Genomic DNA, 21,968 nt, shown 5'->3' with positions numbered 1-21,968 from the left:
GTTGGATTCACAGGTTGGCGCAACATCGAGGGCCGAAGGGCCTGTACTGCGCTGTAATCTTCTATGTTCTATGTCATAATACTTCAGTGAATTCTGGTTACCCTGCCGGAGGAAGAATGCTGTTAAACTATACAGAGTGCAAAAATAATTACAAAAGGTCATTGCCGGGACTGGAGGGTTTACGAGGAGTGGTGGATAGGCTCGGACTTTTCCCCTGGAGTATCGGAGATGAAGGGGTGACTTCCAGAGGTGTAAAAAATCATGATGGGCACTGATAAGGGGAATAACCAAGGTAGGGGAGTCCAAAGCTAGAAGGGAGTAGGTTCAAATGTGAAAGGGGAAAGATTTAAAAGTGACCCGACTGGCAACTTTTCCCACACAGAGGGTGGTGCGTGAATGCAATGAGCTGCCAACAGACGTGGTAGAGGCAGATAAAATTTCTGTATTTAAAAGACATTTGGACAGGTACACAATGAGGAAAGGTTTAGACGGATACCAAACGCAGGCAAATGGGACCGGTTAAGTTTGGGACACCTGATCAGTACAGATGATTAGGAGTGAGGGTCCTGATTCGGTGCTGTATGACTCTATGAATCTATGACTGAAGAGCTAACTAGGTGTGTGGATGAGGGCAATGCATTTGACACAGTCTACTTGGGCTTCAGCAGAGCTTTTGACAAGATTCCCCATTTGAAGACTGTTAGAACAGGAAACAGTCCATGGGATCCGAGGACACATGTGCACAGGAAATCATAACTCATGTAATTTGAATGAGTTTTTTAAAGTAGTAATGAAGAGCATTGATTAAGGCAGAAACAAGGACGTATATGGGTTTCAGTAAGGCGTTCAAGAAGGTTCCTCACAGTAGTCCAGTAGGGAAGTTAAATCACACGGAGCACAGGGAGAGCTAGCCATAGAAGATAGAACATAGAACATTACAGCACAGTACAGGCCCTTCGGCCCTTGATCTTGTGCTGACCTGTCATGCCGATCTCAAGCCCATCTAACCTGCACTATTCCATGTACGTCCATATGCTTGTCCAATGACCACTTAAATGTACCTGAAGTTGGCGAATCTACTACCGTTGCAGGCAAAGCGTTCCATTCCCTTACTACTCTCTGAGTAAACAAACTACCTCTGACATCTGTCCTGTATCTTTCACCCCTCAATTTAAAGCTCTGCCCCCTCGTGCTCGCCATCACCATCCTAGGAAAAAGGCTCTCCCTATCCACCCTATCTCACCCTCTGATTATTTTATATGTTTCAATTAAGTCACCCCTCAACCTTCTTCTCTCTAATGAAGACAGCCTCAAGTCCCTCAGCCATTCCTCGTAAGACCTTCCCTCCATACCAGGCAACATCCTAGTAAATCTCCTCTGCACCCTTTCCAAAGCTTCCACATCCTTCTTATAATGCGGTGACCAGAACTGTATACAATACTCCAATGCGGCCGCTTCAGAGTTTTGTACACCTTCACCATAACCTCTTGGTTCCGGAACTCGATCCCTCTATTAATCAAAGCTAAAACACTGTATGCCTTCTTAACAGCCCTGTCAATCTGGGTGGCAACTTTCAAGGATCTGTGTTCATGGACACCGAGATCTCTCCGCTCATCTATACTACTAAGAATCTTACCATTAGCCCTGTACTTTGCCTTCTGGTTACTCCTGCCGAAGTGCATCACCTCACGCTTGTCTGCATTAAACTCCATTTGCCACCTCTCAGACCAGCTCTGCAGCTTATCTGTGTCTCTCTGCAACCAATCCTTTGTCACTATCCACAACTCCACCTATCTTGGTGTTGTCTGCAAATTTACTAACTCATCCTTCACTGCCCTCATCCAGGTCATTTATAAAAATGACAAACAGCAGTGGACCCAACACCGACCCTTGTGGTACCACCAGAAACTGGTCTCCAGGATGAACGTTTCCCATCAACTACCACCCTCTGTCTTCTTTCAGCAGGCCAATTTCCGATCCAAACTGCTATATCTCCCACAATTCCATTCCTCTGCATTTTGTACAATAGTCTGTTATGGGGAACCTTATCGAACGCCTTGCTGAAATCCATATACACCACATCAACCGGTTTACTCTCAGCTATCTGTTTGGTCACCTTCTCAAAGAACTCAATGAGGTTTGTGAGGCACGACCTACCCTTCACAAAACTGTGCTGACTATCCCTAATCAATTTATTCTTTTCTAGATGATTATAAATCCTGTCCCTGAGAACCTTTTCCAACACTTTACCAACAACTGAGGTAAGGCTCACTGGCCGATAATTACCAGGGTTGTCTCTACTCCCCTTCTTGAACAGGGGAACCACAATTGCTATCCTCCAGTCATCTGGCACTATTCCTGCAGACAATGATGAGTTAAAGATCAATGCCAAAGGCTCGGCAATCTCCTCCCTGGATTCCCCGAGGATCCGAGGATAAATCCCATCCGGCCCAGGGGTCATAGCTGTCTTCACCCTCTGTAGGATTTCAAATACCTCTTCCTTGTGAACCTCAATCCCACCTAGTCCAGTAGCCTGTATCTCTGTATTCTCCTCGACAACATTGTCGTTTTCTAGAGTGAATACTGTTGAAAAATATTCATTTCACGCTTCCCCTGTCTCATCTGACTCCACACACACCTTCCCACTACTATCCTTGATTGGGCCTAATCTTACTTTTCTCATTCTTTTATTTCTTAAATACCGATAGAAAACCTTACGGTTTACCCTGATCCTATCCACCAACAACTTCTCAAATCTCCTCCTGGCTCTTCTGAGCTCTCTCTTTCGGTCTTTCCTGGCTACCTTGTAACCCTCAAGCACCCTGACTGAGCATTCACATCTTATAGTAACAGAAGCCTTCTGCTTCCTCTTGACCAGAGATTCCACTTCCTTCGTCAACCACGGCTCCCGCGCTCTACAGCTTCCTCCCGGCCTGACAGGTACATACTTATCTAGGAAACACAGGAACTTTTCCTTGAATAAGCTCTACATTTCTATTGTGCCCATCCCTTGCAGTTTCCTTCCCCATCCTATGCTCCCAAAATCTTGCCAAATCTCATCAGAATTGCCTTTCCCCCAGATAACTCTTGCCCAGTGGTGTACACCTCTACCTTTCCATCACTAAAGTAAACATAACTGAATTGTGATCGCTGAGGTTGGCAGTTTATTATCTTAGAATTGTGATCGCTATCACCAAGGTGATCACCTACTTCCAAATCTAACACCTGGCCAGGCTCATGACCCAGTTCCAAATCTGATGCGGTCACTACATCCCACTTCCCTCAGTCACTACATCCCACTTCCCTCAGTCACTGCATCCCACTTCACTCAGTCACTGCACCCCAAGGCCCGTCAGGCACTGCATCCCTATTACCTCATTCACTCCTTCCCATTACGTCAGTCACTGCATCCCATTACCCTCAGTCACTGCATCCCATTTCCCACGGTCACATCATCCCATTTCACTCAGTGACTGCATCCCATTTCACTCAGTCACTGCCTCCCATTTCAGTGAGTCACTGCCTCCCATTTCAGTGAGTCACACCCTCCCATTTCAGTGAGTCACACCCTCCCATTTCAGAGAGTCACACCCTCCCATTTCAGTGAGTCACACCCTCCCATTTCAGTGAGTCACGCCCTCCCATTTCAGTGAGTCACACCCTCCCATTTCAGTGAGTCACACCCTCCCATTTCAGACAGTCACTGCATCCCATGTCCCCAGAGTCACTGCGTCCCATTACACTCAGTCACTGCGTCCCATTTCCCTCAGTCACTGCAAACCATTTCTGACAGTCACTGCAACCCATTTCACACAGTCACTGCATCTGCTTCCCCTCAGTCACTGCATCTCATTTCCCTCAGTCACTGCATCTCATTTCCCTCAGTCACTGCATCTCATTTCCCTCAGTCACTGCATCCCATTTCACGCAGCCACTGCACCCCACTTCACTCAGTCACCGCATCCCATTTCATTCAGTCACCGCATCCCATTTCACTCAGTCACTGCATCCCATTACACTCAGTCACTGCATCCCATTTCAGTCAGTCACTGCATCTCATTTCAATCAGTCACTGCATCCTATTTCCCTCAGTCACTGCGTCCCATTTCACTCAGTCAGTGCATCCCATTTCCCTCAGTCTGGGCGTCCCATTTCACTCAGTCACTACATCCCATTACCGTCAGCCACTGCATCCCATTTCACTCAGTCACTGCATCCTATTTCCCTCAGTAACTGCATCCCATTTCCCTCAGTCACTGCATCCCATTTCATTCAGTCACTGCACCCCAGTTCACTCAGTCAGTGCATCCCATTTCCCTCAGTCACTGCGTCCCATTTCCCTCAGTCACTGCAACCTATTTCCCACAGTCACTGCATCAGCTTTCCCTCAGTCACAGCATCCCAATTCACTGAGACAGTGAATCTCATTGAACTGAAACGGTGCATCCCCTTACCCTCAGTCACAGCATTCCATTTGCCAGAGTCACTGCATCTCCTTTACCTCAGTCACTGCATCCCATTTCCCTCAGTCACTGCATCCCATTTCCCTCAGTCACTGCATCCCATTTCCCTCAGTCACTGCATCCCATTTCCCTCAGTCACAGCATCACATTTCACACAGTCACAGCATCACATTTCACACAGTCACAGCATCACATTTCACACAGTCACAGCATCACATTTCACACAGTCACTTCATCTGGTTTCCCGCAGTCACTGCATCCCATTTCACGCAGTCACTGCATCCCATTTCACGCAGTCACTGCATCCAATTTCCATCAGTCACTGCATTCAATTTCCATCAGTCACTGCAATGCATTCCACTCTGTTACTGCATCCCATTTCACTCAGTCACGGTGTCCCATTTCCCTAAGTCACTGCATCCCATTTCACGCAGACACGGCATCCCATTTCACGCAGTCACTGCATCACATTTCAGGCAGTCACTGCATCACATTTCACGCAGTCATTGCATCACATTTCACTCAGTCACTGCATCTCCTTTCCATCAGTCACTGCATCTCACTTCAATCATTCACTGCATCCCATTTCACGCAGTCACTGCATCCCAATTCACACAGTCACTGCATCCTGTTTCTCATCTGATGCTGCATTCAAGTTCTGTCAGGTACTGCATCCCATTTCCTCAGTCACTGCATCCCATTTCCCTCAGTCACTGTATCCCATTTCTCTCCGTCACTGTATCCCATTTCCAAACAGTCACTGCATCCAATTTCACTCTCTCACTGCATTCAATTTCCATCTGTCACTGCATCCCATTTCACTCAGTCACGGCATCCCATTTCCCTCAGTCACGGCATCCCATTTCACTCAGTCACGGCATCCCATTTAACGGAGACAGTGAATCCTATTCAACTGAGACAGTGAATGTATTTCCATCAATCACCACACCCAATGCCACACAGTCACTGCATCCCATTTCACTCTGTCACTGCATCCCATCTCCATCAGTCACGGCATCCCATCTCCATCAGTCACGGCATCCCATTTCCATCAGTCACGGCATCCCATTTCCAGTCATTGCATCCCATTTCCATCAGTCACTGCATCCGATTTCCATCAGTCACTGCATCTCCTTTCCCTCAGTCACTGCATCCCATTTCACTCAGTCACTGCATCCCATTTCACTCAGTCACTGCATCCCATTTCACTCAGTCACTGCATCCCATTTCACTCAGTCACTGCATCCCATTTCACTCAGTCACTGCGTCCCATTTCACTCAGTCACTGCATCCCATTTCACTCAGTCACTGCATCCCCTTTCAGCCAGTCACTGCATCCCATTTCAGCCAGTCACTGCATCCCATTTCAGCCAGTCACTGCATCCCATTTCACTCAGTCACTGCATCCCATTTCACTCAGTCACTGCATCCCATTTCACTCAGTCACTGCATCCCATTTCACTCAGTCACTGCATCCCCTTTCAGCCAGTCACTGCATCCCATTTCAGCCAGTCACTGCATCCCATTTCAGCCAGTCACTGCATCCCATTTCAGCCAGTCACTGCATCCCATTTCACTCAGACAATGCATCCCATTTCACTCAGTCACTGCATCCCATTTCAGCCAGTCACTGCATCCCATTTCAGCCAGTCACTGCATCCCATTTCAGCCAGTCACTACATCCCATTTCAGCCAGTCACTACATCCCATTTCAGCCAGTCACTGCATCCCATTTCAGCCAGTCACTGCATCCCATTTCAGCCAGTCACTGCATCCCATTTCACTCAGACAATGCATCCCATTTCACTCAGACAATGCATCCCAGTTCAATCATTCACTGCATTCCAGTTCACTCAGTCACTGCATCCCATTTCCGTCAGTCACTGCATCGCATTCCCCTCAGTCACTGCATCGCATGAACCTCAGTCACAGCATGCCATTTCCCACAGTGACTGCATCCCATTTCATTTAGGCACTGCATCCCAGTTCAATCATTCACTGCATCCCATTTCACTCAGTCACTGCATCCCAGGACACTCAGTCACTGCATCCCCGTTCACTCAGTCACTGCATCCCAGTTCACCTCAGTCACTGCGTCCCAGTTCACTCAGTCACTGCGTCCCAGTTCACTCAGTCACTGCATCCCATTTCCCTCAGTCACTGCATCCCATTTCCCTCAGTCACTGCATCCCATTTCCCTCAGTCACTGCATCCCATTTCCCTCAGTCACTGCATTCAATCTCCATCAGTCACTGCACCTCACTTCACTCATTCACTGCATCCCACTTCACTCATTCACTGCATCCCACTTCACTCATTCACTGCAGCTCATTTCACTCAGTCACTGCATCCCGTTTCACTCAGTCACTGCATCCCGTTTCACTCAGTCACTGCATCCCGTTTCACACAGTCACTGCATCCCGTTTCACACAGTCACAGCATCACGTTTCACACAGTCACAGCATCACGTTTCCCACAGTCACAGCATCACGTTTCCCACAGTCACAGCATCACGTTTCCCGCAGTCACTGCATCCCATTTCCCGCAGTCACTGCATCCCATTTCCCGCAGTCACTGCATCCCATTTCACGCAGACACTGCATCCCATTTCACGCAGACACTGCATCCCACTTCACGCAGTCACTGCATCACACTTCACGCAGTCACTGCATCACACTTCACGCAGTCACTGCATCACACTTCACGCAGTCACTGCATCACACTTCACGCAGTCACTGCATCACACTTCACGCAGTCACTGCATCACACTTCACGCAGTCACTGCATCACACTTCACGCAGTCACTGCATCACACTTCACGCAGTCACTGCATCACACTTCACGCAGTCACTGCATCACACTTCACGCAGTCACTGCATCACACTTCACGCAGTCACTGCATCACACTTCACGCAGTCACGGCATCACATTTCACACCGTCACGGCATCACATTTCACGCAGTCACTGCATCCCATTTCACACAGTCACTGCATCCCGTTTCTCATCTGACGCTTCATTCAAGTTCCGTCAGGTACGGCATCCCATTTCACGCAGCCACTGCATCCCATTTCACGCAGTCACTGCATCACATTTCACGCAGTCACTGCATCCCATTTCACGCAGTCACTGCATCCCATTTCACGCAGTCACTGCATCCCATTTCACGCAGTCACTGCATCCCATTTCACGCAGTCACTGCATCCCATTTCACGCAGTCACTGCATCACATTTCACGCAGTCACGGCATCCCATTTCACTCAGTCACTGCATCCCATTTAACGGAGACAGTGAATCCTATTCAACTGAGACAGTGAATGTATTTCCATCAATCACCACACCCAATGCCACACAGTCACTGCATCTCATTTCACTCAGTCACTGCATCCCATCTCCATCAGTCACGGCATCCCATTTCTATCAGTCACGGCATCTCCTTTCCCTCAGTCACTGCATCCCATTTCACTCAGTCACTGCATCCCATTTCACTCAGTCACTGCATCCCATTTCAGCCAGTCACTGCATCCCATTTCAGCCAGTCACTGCATCCCATTTCAGCCAGTCACTGCATCCCATTTCAGCCAGTCACTGCATCCCATTTCAGCCAGTCACTGCATCCCATTTCAGTCAGTCACTGCATCCCATTCCCCTCAGTCACTTCATCGCATTAACCACAGTCACAGCATGCCATTTCCCACAGTGACTGCATCCCATTTCATTTAGGCACTGCATCCCAGTTCAATCATTCACTGCATTCCAGTTCACTCAGTCACTGCATCCCATTTCCGTCAGTCACTGCATCACATTCCCCTCAGTCACTGCATCAGATTTACAACAGTCCCTGCCGCCCATTTAACGGTCACTGCATCCCATTTCACTCAGTCACTGCATCCCAGGACACTCAGTCACTGCGTCCCCGTTCACTCAGTCACTGCGTCCCCGTTCACTCAGTCACTGCGTCCCCGTTCACTCAGTCACTGCGTCCCCGTTCACTCAGTCACTGCGTCCCCGTTCACTCAGTCACTGCGTCCCCGTTCACTCAGTCACTGCGTCCCCGTTCACTCAGTCACTGCGTCCCAGTTCACTCAGTCACTGCGTCCCAGTTCACTCAGTCACTGCGTCCCAGTTCACTCAGTCACTGCGTCCCAGTTCACTCAGTCACTGCGTCCCAGTTCACTCAGTCACTGCGTCCCAGTTCACTCAGTCACTGCGTCCCAGTTCACTCAGTCACTGCGTCCCAGTTCACTCAGTCACTGCGTCCCATTCCCCTCAGTCACTGCGTCCCATTCCCCTCAGTCACTGCATCCCACTCCACTCATTCACTGCATCCCACTTCACTCATTCACTGCATCCCACTTCACTCATTCACTGCATCCCAGTTAATGGAGACAGTGAATCCTATTCAACTGAGACAGTGAATGTATTTCCATCAATCACCACACCCAATGCCACACAGTCACGGCATCCCATTTCACTCGGTCACTGCATCCCATTTCTCAGAGTCACTACATCCCATTTCCAAAAGTCACAGCATCCCATTTCCCTCAGTCACTGCATCCCATTTCCCTCAGTCACTGGATCCCATTTCCCTCAGTCACTGGATCCCATTTCCCTCAGTCACTGGATCCCATTTCCCTCAGTCACTGGATCCCATTTCCCTCAGTCAGTGCATCCCATTTCCCTCAGTCAGTGCATCCCATTTCCCTCAGTCAGTGCATCCCATTTCCCTCAGTCAGTGCATCCCATTTCCCTCAGTCAGTGCATCCCATTTCACTCAGTCAGTGCATCCCATTTCACTCAGTCAGTGCATCCCATTCCCCTCAGTCACTGCATCCCATTCCCCTCAGTCACTGCATCCCATTCCCCTCAGTCACTGCATCCCATTCCCCTCAGTCACTGCATCCCATTCCCCTCAGTCACTGCATCCCATTACCCTCAGTCACTGCATCCTATTTCCCTCAGTCACTGCATCCTATTTCCCTCAGTCACTGCATCCCATTTCCCTCATTCACTGGATCCCATTTCCCTCAGTCACTGGATCCCATTTCCCTCAGTCAGTGCATCCCATTTCCCTCAGTAACTGCATTCAATCTCCATCAGTCACTGCATCTCACTTCACTCAGTCACTGCGTCCCATTTCCCTCAGTCACTGCATCTCACTTCACTCAGTCACTGCGTCCCATTTCCCTCAGTCACTGCGTCCCATTTCCCTCAGTCACTGCGTCCCATTTCCCTCAGTCACTGCGTCCCATTTCCCTCAGTCACTGCGTCCCATTTCCCTCAGTCACTGCGTCCCATTTCCCTCAGTCACTGCGTCCCATTCCCCTCAGTCACTGCGTCCCATTCCCCTCAGTCACTGCGTCCCATTCCCCTCAGTCACTGCGTCCCATTCCCCTCAGTCACTGCGTCCCATTCCCCTCAGTCACTGCGTCCCATTCCCCTCAGTCACTGCGTCCCATTCCCCTCAGTCACTGCGTCCCATTCCCCTCAGTCACTGCGTCCCATTCCCCTCAGTCACTGCGTCCCATTCCCCTCAGTCACTGCGTCCCATTCCCCTCAGTCACTGCGTCCCATTCCCCTCAGTCACTGCATCCCATTCCCCTCAGTCACTGCATCCCATTTCCCTCAGTCACTGCATCCCATTCCCATCAGTCACTGCATCCCAGTTCACTCAGTCGCTGCATCCCATTCCCCTCAGTCACTGCATCCCATTCCCCTCAGTCACTGCATCCCATTTCCAACAGACCCTGCAGCCCATTTAGCAGTCACTGCATCCCATTTCCATCAGTCACTGCACCCCATTTCACTCAGTCATTGCAGCCCATTTCACTCAGTCATTGCAGCCCATTTCACTCATTCACAGCTCCCCATTTCACTCAGTCACTGCATGCCATTTCCCACAGTGACGGCATCTCCTTTCCATCAGTCAACGCATCACATTTCACTCAGTCACTGCATCCCATTTCCATCACTCACTGCATCCCATTTCCAAAAGTCACTGCATCTCATTTCCCTCAGGCTCTGCATTCAATCTCCATCAGTCACTGCATCTCACTTCACTCAGTCACTGCGTCCCATTTCCCTCAGTCACTGCGTCCCATTTCCCTCAGTCACTGCGTCCCATTTCCCTCAGTCACTGCGTCCCATTTCCCTCAGTCACTGCGTCCCATTTCCCTCAGTCACTGCGTCCCATTTCCCTCAGTCACTGCGTCCCATTTCCCTCAGTCACTGCGTCCCATTTCCCTCAGTCACTGCGTCCCATTTCCCTCAGTCACTGCGTCCCATTTCACTCAGTCACTGCGTCCCATTTCACTCAGTCACTGCATCCCATTTCCCTCAGTCACTGCATCCCATTTCTCTCAGTCACTACATCCCATTTCCCACCGTCATTGCATCCAATTTCACTCTCTCACTGCATTCAATTTCCATCTGTCACTGCATCCCATTACCCTCAGCCACTGCATCCCATTTATCTCAGTCACGGCATCCCATTTCACTCAGTCACGGCATCCAATTTACCTCAGTCACTGCATCCCATTTATCTCAGTCACTGCATCCCATTTATCTCAGTCACTGCATCCCATTTCACTGAGTCACTGAATCGCATTTGTTGTTGTCACTTGAATGCAATGGTCATGAATCTCCTCCAATGGCTGGTCATGTATTTCCAATGCAAAATTTTACCAAGTTTTGATTTTCAATTTTGATTACATGTGTCTCCTCTAATCTATAAGATGCTGCAATAAACTCAAATTTGATAAATCATAATTCAACACCATTACCTACAGAGTTAATTTCATCAAACAGATCCAATTAGAATTGTCACATTCCCAAATCCTGATTCAAGTTTTTCTAATTATGGGCCACGTGGTTAAGAAAAAAGACACTGAGAGTCAGAGAGATGTACAGTAGGGAAACAGATTCTTTGGCCCAATTTGTCTATGTTGACCGGATATCCTAAATTAATTTAGTCCCATTGCCAGCATTTGGCCCATATTCCTCTCAACCCGTCTTATTCACATACCCATCCACATGCCTTTTAAACGTACAAGCCTCCACCACTTCCTCTGGCAGCTCATTCCATACATGCACCACTATGAAAAAAATCCGGTCCATTTTAAATCTTCCCTCTCTCATTTACAACCTATTCTCTCCAGTTTTGGATTCCAGCAACCCTGGGAAAAGATCTTGGCTGTTCGCTCTATCCACGTCCCTCGTAATTGTATAAACTTCTATATGGTCAGCCCTGAACTCCAAAGTTCCAAGTAATCGCTGCCTGTTCAAGCCCACGGTATACCTTCAACCTCCGATGCTGGTAACATCCTTGTAGATCTTCTCTGAACCCTTTCAAGTTTACAACATACAACAATCCAGCGCAGAACAGTCCCTTCGGCCCTCAATGTTGCGCCAACATCCTTCCTCTCGCAAGGAGACCAAAATCGATTGCAGTATTCCAAAAGCAGCCGAACCAACATCCTATATGGCTGCTAAGCGATCTCCCAACTCCTATACTCAATGCACTGACTGATAAAGGCGAGCACACCAAATGTCTCCTCAATATACTTTTTACCGGTGGCTGTACTTTGATGGAACTACGAAACTGCACTCCAGTGTCTCTTTATTAAGCAACACTCCCCACAACCTTCAGTGTAAACGTGCTGCCCTGATTTGCCTTTCCAAAGTGTAGCACCTCACATTTGTCTAACTTCAACTCCATCTGCCACTCCTCAGTTTATTGGCCCTTGTCAATGTCCCATTGCATTCTGAGGTGACCTTCTTGGCTGGCTACTGCACCTTCAATCATTGGGAAACTTACTAACCACACCTTCTATTTTCATATCCAAATCATTGCATCACTTCAACTCCCCCTCCCACTCCCTGGACGACATGTCCATCCTGGGCCTCTTCCAGTGTCACAATCACACCACCCAGAAACTGGAGGAGCAGCAACTCATATTCCGCCTCGGGAGCTTCCAACTCAATGGCCTCAATATGGACTTTGCCACCCTCAAAATCTCCCCACCCGTCAGCCTCATCCCAAGACTAGTTCCTCCACTCATCCCCGCCTCCATGACCTGTCCGCCTTCTCTCCCACCTATCCACTCCTCCCACCTCACTGACCAACTCCCACCACTGCTTGGAATTATACTTCTTTTCACACTTCATCAGCTCGATGTTATTTCTAAAATCTATTTTCCAATTGTTGGAAAAAGTGAGATAAAGAGAAGTAAAAGAAGTTACATTCTTACCACTCGGGAAATCTCTGAATATTCTTCTGTTGAAAGGCCGCCAAGGAACGATGCAATTCTTTTGTCACAAACGCTGTGAGGGAGAAATCTTTTTCGGTTCCACTAACTCCACCCTAAGAAAGACAAACCCACGTAACATATCTAGTGACTTAAAGCATACTCTATTGTTGCCCAAGGTGTAGAGCTGGATGATACTGCTTGACCTGCTGTGTTCATCCAGCTTTACACCTTCTTATCTCAGATTCTCCAGCATCTGCAGTTCCTCCGACCTCTATTGTTGCCCTTTCACTTGACTGAACTAATATGAGCCAGTAGTTTTGTTTAGGCCCGTGTAATCTGACAGTTATTGGCCTGTACAAAATTCTGAATTAATTTTGATCGACTGACGGGAGGAGAGATTAATTTTATAGAAATTTTTGTTTTCTACCAATTTGCAGAGGGCATCGTGGGCGATTGAAGGACAGTGTTATTATCCTCCAGGTCTGTGGACTGCATCATTACCAACTTGCCCATTTGCATATACATAAAATATTCATTATGTACCAATGAAACATAATAAACCAATACTGCGTACTAAAAACAACGTTCACATATCAATGGAAATTTAAATATTTATCATAGAGTTTGAAGGATTGAATTCAATGATACAAAGCAAAAACCAGTGAAGATGAGTGCAGTTGGTCAGCACTTTTGCCACTAAGTGGAGGTTGGCAGTTTGAGGCCACCCAAGAACAAGCAAGCTCTGTCTAACTCCAAGGGCAGCACGGTGGCTCAGTGGTTAGCACTGCTGACTCACAGCGCCAGGGACCCAGGTTCGATCCCACCGTTGCGTGATTTTCTGTGCGGAGTTTGTACATTCTGCCCATGCCTGCATGGGTTCCTGCTGGGTGCTCTGGTTTCCTCCCACAGTCCAAAGATGTGCAGGCTAGTTGTATGGGCCATGCCAAACTTGCCCATTGTGTTTCGGGATGTGTAGATTAGGTGTGTTAGTCATGGGAAATGTAGGGTTACTGAGGAAAGGGTCGGGGAATGAGTCAGGGTGAGATGCTCTTTGGAGGGTGGCCGTGGACTTGTTGGGTCAAAAGGGGCTTGTTTCCACACTGTAGGGATTCTATGATAAGGAAGTATCTTTTGAAGTGGGCATTCATGGGTATGCTGTAACAGAGACCTTGTAATACTACACAACAAATATTTGGAACTAGACTGTCAATTCAGACATAGCATCAAAAAAGGTCATGGAAGTTGTCACCGATATAAAGCAGGATTGATGAAAATCCAGCAGGAAATGGTGTCAAAAGGCACTGTATCTTTTATTCACCTCCAGTTATTTTGTCCAAGGCACTGGATGCTGGCAGGATTGAAACATTTAAGAAATGATTCACAAATCACACATAAGGACCTGCACATCTTTGAACAATGGGAGGAAACTGCAGCACCTGGCAGAAGCCCCTCGCAGACGCGGGGAGGACATGTCAATTCCACACAGATCGTTACCCAAGACTGGAATCTCAATTGGCTCCCCAGTGCATGAGCAGCTCTCACCACTGAGCAACTACCTTGCCCAGAAGGGGTTTTATAAGCGCATACATTATTTCCATTAATAGTTGAGGTAAGACAGATCCAATCCTCTATGTCCAATCAAAATAATACATCGTAGATATCATGACAACAATCATAAATGAGTGGGCGATTGAAGGACAGTGTTATTATCCTCCAGGTCTGCCCTTAAAATGGCCACCCAAGTGGACAGGGTTGTTTAGACATGAGTTAGGAAGCATGGACTGGGAGCAGTTGTTCCATGGTAAGGGAACTATCGACATGTGGAGACGGTTTAAGGAACAGTTGTTGGGAGTGATGAGTAAATATGTCCCTCTGAGACAGGCAAGAAGGGGTAAGATTAAGGAACCTTGGATGACGAGAGCGGTGGAGCTTCTAGTGAAAAGGAAGAAGGTAGCTTACATAAGGTGGAGGAAGCTAGGGTCAAGTTCAGCTAGAGAGGATTACATGCAGGCAAGGAAGGAGCTCAAAAATGGTCTGAGGAGAGCCAGGAGGGGGCACAAGAAAGGCTTGGCAGAAGGAATCCGGGAAAACACAAAGGCATTTTACACTTAGGTGAGGAATAAGAGAATGGTCAAAGAGAGAGTAGGGCCGATCAGCGATAGCATAGGGAACTTGTGTGTGGAGCCTGAGGAGGTAGGGGAAGCCCTAAATGAGTTTTTTGCTTCTGTCTTTACGAAAGAAGCCAACTTTGTAGTGAATGAAACCTTTGAAGAGCAGGTGCGCATGCTGGAATGGACAGAGATAGACGAAGCTGATGTGCTGAAAATTTTGTCAAACATTAAGATTGACAAGTCGCCAGGCCCGGATCAGATTTGTCCTCGGCTGCTTTGGGAAGCGAGAAATGCAATTGCTTCGCCACTTGCGAAGATCTTTGCATCCTCGCTCTCCACTGGAGTCGTACCTGAGGACTGGAGAGAGGCAAATGTAATTCCTCTCTTCAAGAAAGGAAATAGGGAAATCCCCGGCAATTATAGACCGGTAAGTCTCACGTCTGTTGTCTGCAAGGTGTTAGAAAGGATTCTGAGGGATAAGATTTATGACCATCTGGAAGAGCATGGCTTGATCAAATACAGTCAACACGGCTTTGTGAGGGGGAGGTCATGCCTTACAAACCTTATCGAGTTTTTTTGAGGATGTGACTAGAAAAGTTGATGAGGGTCGAGCTATGGATGTGGTGTATATGGACATCAGTAAGGCATTTGATAAGGTTCCCCATGGTAGGCTCATTCAGAAGGTCAGGAGGAATGGGATACAGGGGAACTTAGCTGCTTGGATACAGAATTGGCTGGCCAACAGAAGACAGCGAGTGGTTGTAGAAGGAAAATATTCTGCCTGGAAGTCAGTGGTGAGTGGAGTTCCACAGGGCTCTGTCCTTGGGCCTCTACTGTTTGTAATTTTTATTAATGACTTGGACGAGGGGATTGAAGGATGGGTCAGCAAGTTTGCAGACGACACAAAGGTCGGAGGTGTCGTTGACAGTGTAGAGGGCTGTTGTAGGCTGCAGCGGGACATTGACAGGATGCAGAGATGGGCTGAGAGGTGGCAGATGGAGTTCAACCTGGATAAATGCGAGGTGATGCATTTTGGAAGGTCGAATTTGAAAGCTGAGTACAGGATTAAGGATAGGATTCTTGGCAGCGTGGAGGAACAGAGGGATCTTGGTGTGCAGATACATAGATCCCTTAAAATGGCCACCCAAGTGGACAGGGTTGTTAAGAAAGCATATGGTGTTTTGGCTTTCATTAACAGGGGGATTGAGTTTAAGAGTCGTGAGATCTTGTTGCAGCTCTGTAAAACTTTGGTTAGACCGCACTTGGAATACTGCGTCCAGTTCTGGGCGCCCTATTATAGGAAAGATGTGGAGGCTTTGGAGAGGGTTCAGAGGAGGTTTACCAGGATGCTGCCTGGACTGGAGGGCTTATCTTATGAAGAGAGGTTGACTGAGCTCGGTCTCTTTTCATTGGAGAAAAGGAGGAGGAGAGGGGACCTAATTGAGGTATACAAGATAATGAGAGGCATAGATAGAGTTGATAGCCAGAGACTATTTCCCAGGGCAGAAATGGCTAGCACGAGGGGTCATAGTTTTAAGCTGGTTGGTGGAAAGTATAGAGGGGATGTCAGAGGCAGGTTCTTTACGCAGAGAGTTGTGAGAGCATGGAATGCGTTGCCAGCAGCAGTTGTGGAAGCAAGGTCATTGGGGTCATTTAAGAGACTGCTGGACATGTATATGGTCACAGAAATTTGAGGGTGCATACATGAGGATCAATGGTCGGCACAACATTGTGGGCTGAGGGGCCTGTTCTGTGCTGTACTGTTCTATGTTCCATGTTCCATGTTCCATGTTCTATGTTCTATAAATGATTTTGAATAAGTAAATCAAAAAAATAGAAATTGTTTCCAAGCCTAAATACTAGATATGGTGCAGTTAAGGTGAATAGCGCAACAACAAAAAGGCCATATTTTATGTGACCATCGGTAACACTTGAAAACTTGCAACAATATAGTCACCAGTAGAGATCTGGAGTGGTTTGATGATGCACTCCTTCATACACTGGAATGAAACTCCAAAGATCACAAATTCTCCTTCAATACCGTGTTATAACAGTGACTGCATCAACCTGTGTTTATGGGCCTGACTGGAAGCCCACACAACACGCACAAACAAAAATATAATATAAGGTGATAGGAGAAATAAATGTATGTATGCAACGTCTTTGAAAAGCAATCATTTCTAGCAGATGCAAGCCCATAAGGAATCTCGTTTCGCAGATTATATTCATTTGCACTGCAGTTCACGCCAGTCAGAATCAGTTTTCGTTTCATGACAGGTAACTAAAATGTCCAAGACAATGAACTTTGTTTGATCAGAAGATTTTAAGTAAGGACTATGTCTTGTGTGAGCTGACGGCATTAGGGGATGGAGAAGGTACACTCACTGCTGGCATCTTGACACCATTGAATGAGCAAGCGTGGACGCAAAGGTTCTAACAGGTAACAATTGTACAGGCAATACCTTTTGAGCTCCTTCCGAGCAGGCCTGTAATACTCTAAAGCTGTGCTAGACCCTCACTTACTCCACCTTACGTACACTGCCTTTTTCTTTTCGACAAGAAGCACCTCTGCACCCGTCATCCAAGGCTCCTTAATCTTACCCCTTCTTACCTGTCTCAGAGGAACAAATTCAGACATCACTCGCAACAACTGCTCCTTGAACAGCTCCACATGTCTGCTGTGCCCTTTCTGTGGAACAATTGCTCCCAATCTGTAGTTCCCAACTCCTGTCTGAGAGCATCATAGTTTCCTTTTCCCCAGTTAAATATCTTCCCCTGGTAACTGCTCCTTTCCCTTTCCAGGGCTATGGTAAATGTGAGGCTGTTGTAGTCACTGTCGCCAAAGTGCTCTCCCACCACGATATCTGACACCTGTCCTGGCTCATTGCCGAGCACCAAATCCAAAATGTCCTCCCTCCTCGGCCTGTCCACATACTGAGTAAGGAAACCCTCCTGAACACACCTGACAAAAACGGCACCATCCAAACCATCTGCATTCAGGAGGTTTCAATCTATATCGGAAAAGTTGAAGTCACCCTGAACAACAACCCTGCTACGTTTGCACTTTTCAACTATCTGCCGGCCAATGAGTTCTTTGATCTCTCAACTGCTATTTGGGGGCCGTAGAAAACCCCCAGTGAGGTGACTGCTGCCTTGCTGTTCCGAACTTCCACCCACACTGACTCAGTCGACAAACCTTCCTTGGCAACCTCAGCCCATACCACCGCAGTAGACGAGTCCTCAAAGGTTCTTTCAGCCGCCGTTATAGTGTCCTTGACCAACAAAGCCACACCTCCCCATCTTTTACCACCTTCCCAGACCTTAATCAAAGATCTAAACCCTGGAACCTGCAACATCCATTCCTGACTCTGCTCTATCCATGTCTCCGAAATGGCCACAACATCGAAGTCCCAGGTACCTATCCAAGCTGCAACCTCACCTACATTATTCCGGATACTCCCGGCATTAAAGTCGTCACACTTCAATCCAGCTTGCTGTCTGCCAGCACACTCCTGTGACAGTGAGGTCCTGACCATGTCCTCCCTACGCTCATCCTCCTGTGTACTAGGACTACACCTCAGTTTCCCATCCCCCTTCTGAGCTCGTTTAAATCCACCCGAATGGCACTAGCCAATTTCCCACCCAGGATATTCGTGCCCCTCTGGTTCAAGTGGAGACCGTCCTGTTTGTACAGGTCCCACCTTCCCCAGAATGAGCCCCAATTGTCCATGTACCTGAAGCCCTCCCACCTGCACCATCCCTGCAGCCACGTCTTCAGCTGAAATCTCTCCCTGTTCTTTGCCTCGCTATCACGTGGTACGGGTGACAAACAGAGATGACCACGCTCTTTGTTCCAGCTCTCACCTTCCACCCTAGCTCCCTCAAATCCTGCCTGGCATCCCTATCCCTCTTTCTACCTACGTCGCTGGTGCCTACGTGGACCACGACTTGGGGCTGGTCACCCTCTCCCCTCAGGACCCTAAACACACTATCCGAGACATCACGGACCCTGGCTCCTGGTCGGCAACACACCAATCGTCAGTCTCTTTCGTTCCCGGCAAATCTTCTATCAGTCCCTCTAACTATTGAGTCCCCAATGACTATCACTCTCTTCCTATCCCCGCTTCCCTTCCGTGCAAGAGGGACAGACTCTGTGCCAGAGACCTGGACCCTACTGCATGCCCCTGGTAAGTCGTCCCCCGGAACAGTATCCAAAACCGTATACTTGTTTTTCAGGGGAGCGACCGCAGGGGATTTCAGGGGAACGACCACAGGGGAAGGTTGGTCGAGCTACACCGGGTAAACGTACATTTTTGGCTGAAGAAACATGTGTTTCAATGTGAGCTAATGGAAGAAGCCGTGGAGTCAAAGCTAAACATTTCGACAGTAAGACAACCATTCTTAAAAGCAGCAGACAGCATGAAAAAGAAATCAGCGGCTTTAATATCCGGTTAAAATTTGTGGAATATCAGATGGAATTTTCTTATTGACTCCATTGTGCAATCATATCGATCTGAAAACGTTAACTGCATTCATTAATACTAACCAGAAACGGACTTTGTAGTAAATGGTTTGACGGTTTTCTGTATCTGGAACATCCCTTTTCCTTCTCCAACGAAGATCGTACCAACCGATGGTACCAAACTCTGAGTCAAACGGACGGGACTCGTAATCTTTAAGTTCCTCATCAAAACAGTCTAATTGTATGGTTCTGTGCAATAAAAGAGAAAGAATAAACATGTTTCCCACAATTTTGCTGATGTTTACGAACAGAATGCACAAATTCAACAAGTTTGAGCTGGCATATCGGCTTCCTCCAGCCTGTTTAAACTGTTCCATTCAAAGTGAAATTTGTCATAAGTTTTAGCACACAGGTCTACTTGATCTGTGCCACCACCTTCTATTAGTCATACATGCTTTCCCCACCTTCCTGTAATACATTCCTTGAAGTGTTCAATGAGATTTTGATTTTAAATCTTATCGTCATATTCTTTTGATTCTCAAGCATCAATGAATCTGATGTCGCCACCATTCCATGCAGTGCATAGCACGTCAAACAGAGTCTTACTCTTGCCATGAGCACTGAGGGAGTACGGGATCATAACTGTCTCATAGTTCAGAACGAAATTCTACATATAGGGCTATGTAGAGTCATGCAGTTAATTTTATTTGACATGCTATTTCTTTTCTTCACAAATATGCTGGATTTAAAGTGATCTTCACCCTCATTTAAAATGAATCCAATATCCAACCATGTGTAAAACAAGCATATCCAAATTTTAATTGGAGTTTAGTGTTTCACAAATATATTACTTTCTTAAAAATTATATTTGAGTCAACATTATCATTTCATTCCCTGACAGCGGGTGAACTTACTTTTAAACTCCAATTTTCCTTCGGTATTAACGGAGAGGTGAGCCTTTTTGCAAGCACCGAAAGGCTGCACCAGTTTATGCTAAAACTTACGGAACTGTAAGTTTCACAAATATGTTCCTATTAAACACTAATTCCTATTGAAGCAGTATGAAGCTAAATTCATTCAACTGGACACCAAAAATGGTCAAGATTTTAAAAGCAAGCAACTATTTTGAAGTCACTCTTCGAACTAAATTCCATCTTGGTGTGTGAGAGTCCATCGGTTCCTCACTCTCAAAGAACTATGCAAACTGTCATGCAATTACTGAAACACACAGACAAAAAACATGAATGTTAACAGTCACTAAGATTTTGAGAGTGATTTGGAATTCATATTCAATACCTGCTGGGGGAAATCTGTTCCAATCTGGATAGTACTCACTTATCACCATCCCACCTACCTTCCCCAGCACCTCCTCCCCCTCCACACTGTTTGTTTCTGAGCTCCCTTCCACCCTCCATTTCTGAGGAAGGGTCCTGACCCAAAACTTCACCTTCCTGGCATCTCTGTCCATTTGTATCGGAGATAATGGGAACTGCAGATGCTTCAGAATCCAAGATAACAAAGTGTGGAGCTGGATGAACACAGCAGGACGAACACACACAAGTAGAAGGGTCTCGGCACGAAACGTCAGCTTTTACGCTCCTGAGATGCTTCTTGGCCTGTTGTGCTCATCCAGCTCCACGCTTTGTTATCTCTGTCCACTTGCCTGTTCTTTCTATCGGACATGAATCATTGGATATTTCGTTCCCAACACTTATCCCCTAACAACCACCTCTCTGTGATACCCAGAGTGATGTATCTGTCAATTTCAATCTGCTCCACAAACTCATTCACTTTGTTTCATACACTCCCTGCAATTCAATACAAGATCTTCAGTCTGGCATTTACAGCCACCCTTCTTATCTGCTGCACCTGAAGTGAGAGTCGTGCCCATTTCCAAACTTTTTGTCCTATTACTTGCTCTGGAAACTTTGCTGAGCACTTACCAGCTTCTAACTCTTTCCACAATTTTCCATGCAACTGAGCTCACCCGCTCCACACTTTTTATTTTAACGCCCTACCCCAAGACCAAGCTCTGTATTTTGCCAGGATACTTGTCCCAAAATGATTCTCGTCGAGCCTATAACAACAGAACGACTCCCTCCTTCCCCATACCGATGCCAATGTCCCATGAATTCAAACACATTTCTGCCATGCCACCATTTGAACAATGCATTTGCATCTATAATTATGCTCACACCGTGCCAAATTGCTCAGATAATAATCCAGAGATTATTACCATTCTGGTTCTGCTTTCTCATTCAGCACCTCAGTGCTCATAATCCCTCAGCAGAACCTCTTTCCTCTTTCTTCCATATCAATGGTACCTGTGTGGACCACAATAGCTGGATTTCTACTCTTCCCACTTCAAGTTCCTTTGGAGCCGAGATGGAATATCCTGAACCTGGGCACCAGGCAGGCAACACTACTTTCGAGACTCTCGATCCTAGTCACAACGAACAGTGTTCATTCCCCAAACTACACTACCTCTGATTATAACTACATTTCACTTTTTATCCCCTCCTGAATGTCCCCCCTGCACCACAGTGCTATAGTCAGTTTACTCATCTTCCCTATACCCTGCACTCTCATCCACACAGGAAGAAAGAATCTCAAACCTGTTAGATAAGATCAAAGGCCAAGGTTCCTTCTGCACTACATCCTGGATCCTTCCACCTGCCCTGTTCT

The 21,968-nt window shown here is 47.2% G+C and overlaps 1 long non-coding RNA gene across 2 annotated transcripts in view; it reads right to left on the bottom strand.

Annotated features, from left to right (window-relative positions):
- Nucleotides 1-21,968, bottom strand: part of LOC132208049 (uncharacterized) — an 86,655-nt gene that overhangs the window by 13,070 nt on the left and 51,617 nt on the right. For both annotated transcript variants that reach the window (XR_009444162.1, XR_009444163.1), the window contains exons 2-3: nt 19,368-19,532; nt 12,711-12,823 (exon numbers count right to left, since the gene is read on the bottom strand). This is a non-coding gene — a long non-coding RNA (uncharacterized LOC132208049). The remainder of the gene's footprint in view (nt 1-12,710; nt 12,824-19,367; nt 19,533-21,968) is intronic.

The sequence above is a fragment of the Stegostoma tigrinum genome, unplaced genomic scaffold (assembly GCF_030684315.1).
Source record: "Stegostoma tigrinum isolate sSteTig4 unplaced genomic scaffold, sSteTig4.hap1 scaffold_268, whole genome shotgun sequence".
Lineage (NCBI taxonomy): Eukaryota > Metazoa > Chordata > Chondrichthyes > Orectolobiformes > Stegostomatidae > Stegostoma > Stegostoma tigrinum.
The sequence above is the reverse complement of the archived record's forward strand: the minus strand, read 5'-3'. Positions and strand labels throughout refer to the sequence as shown.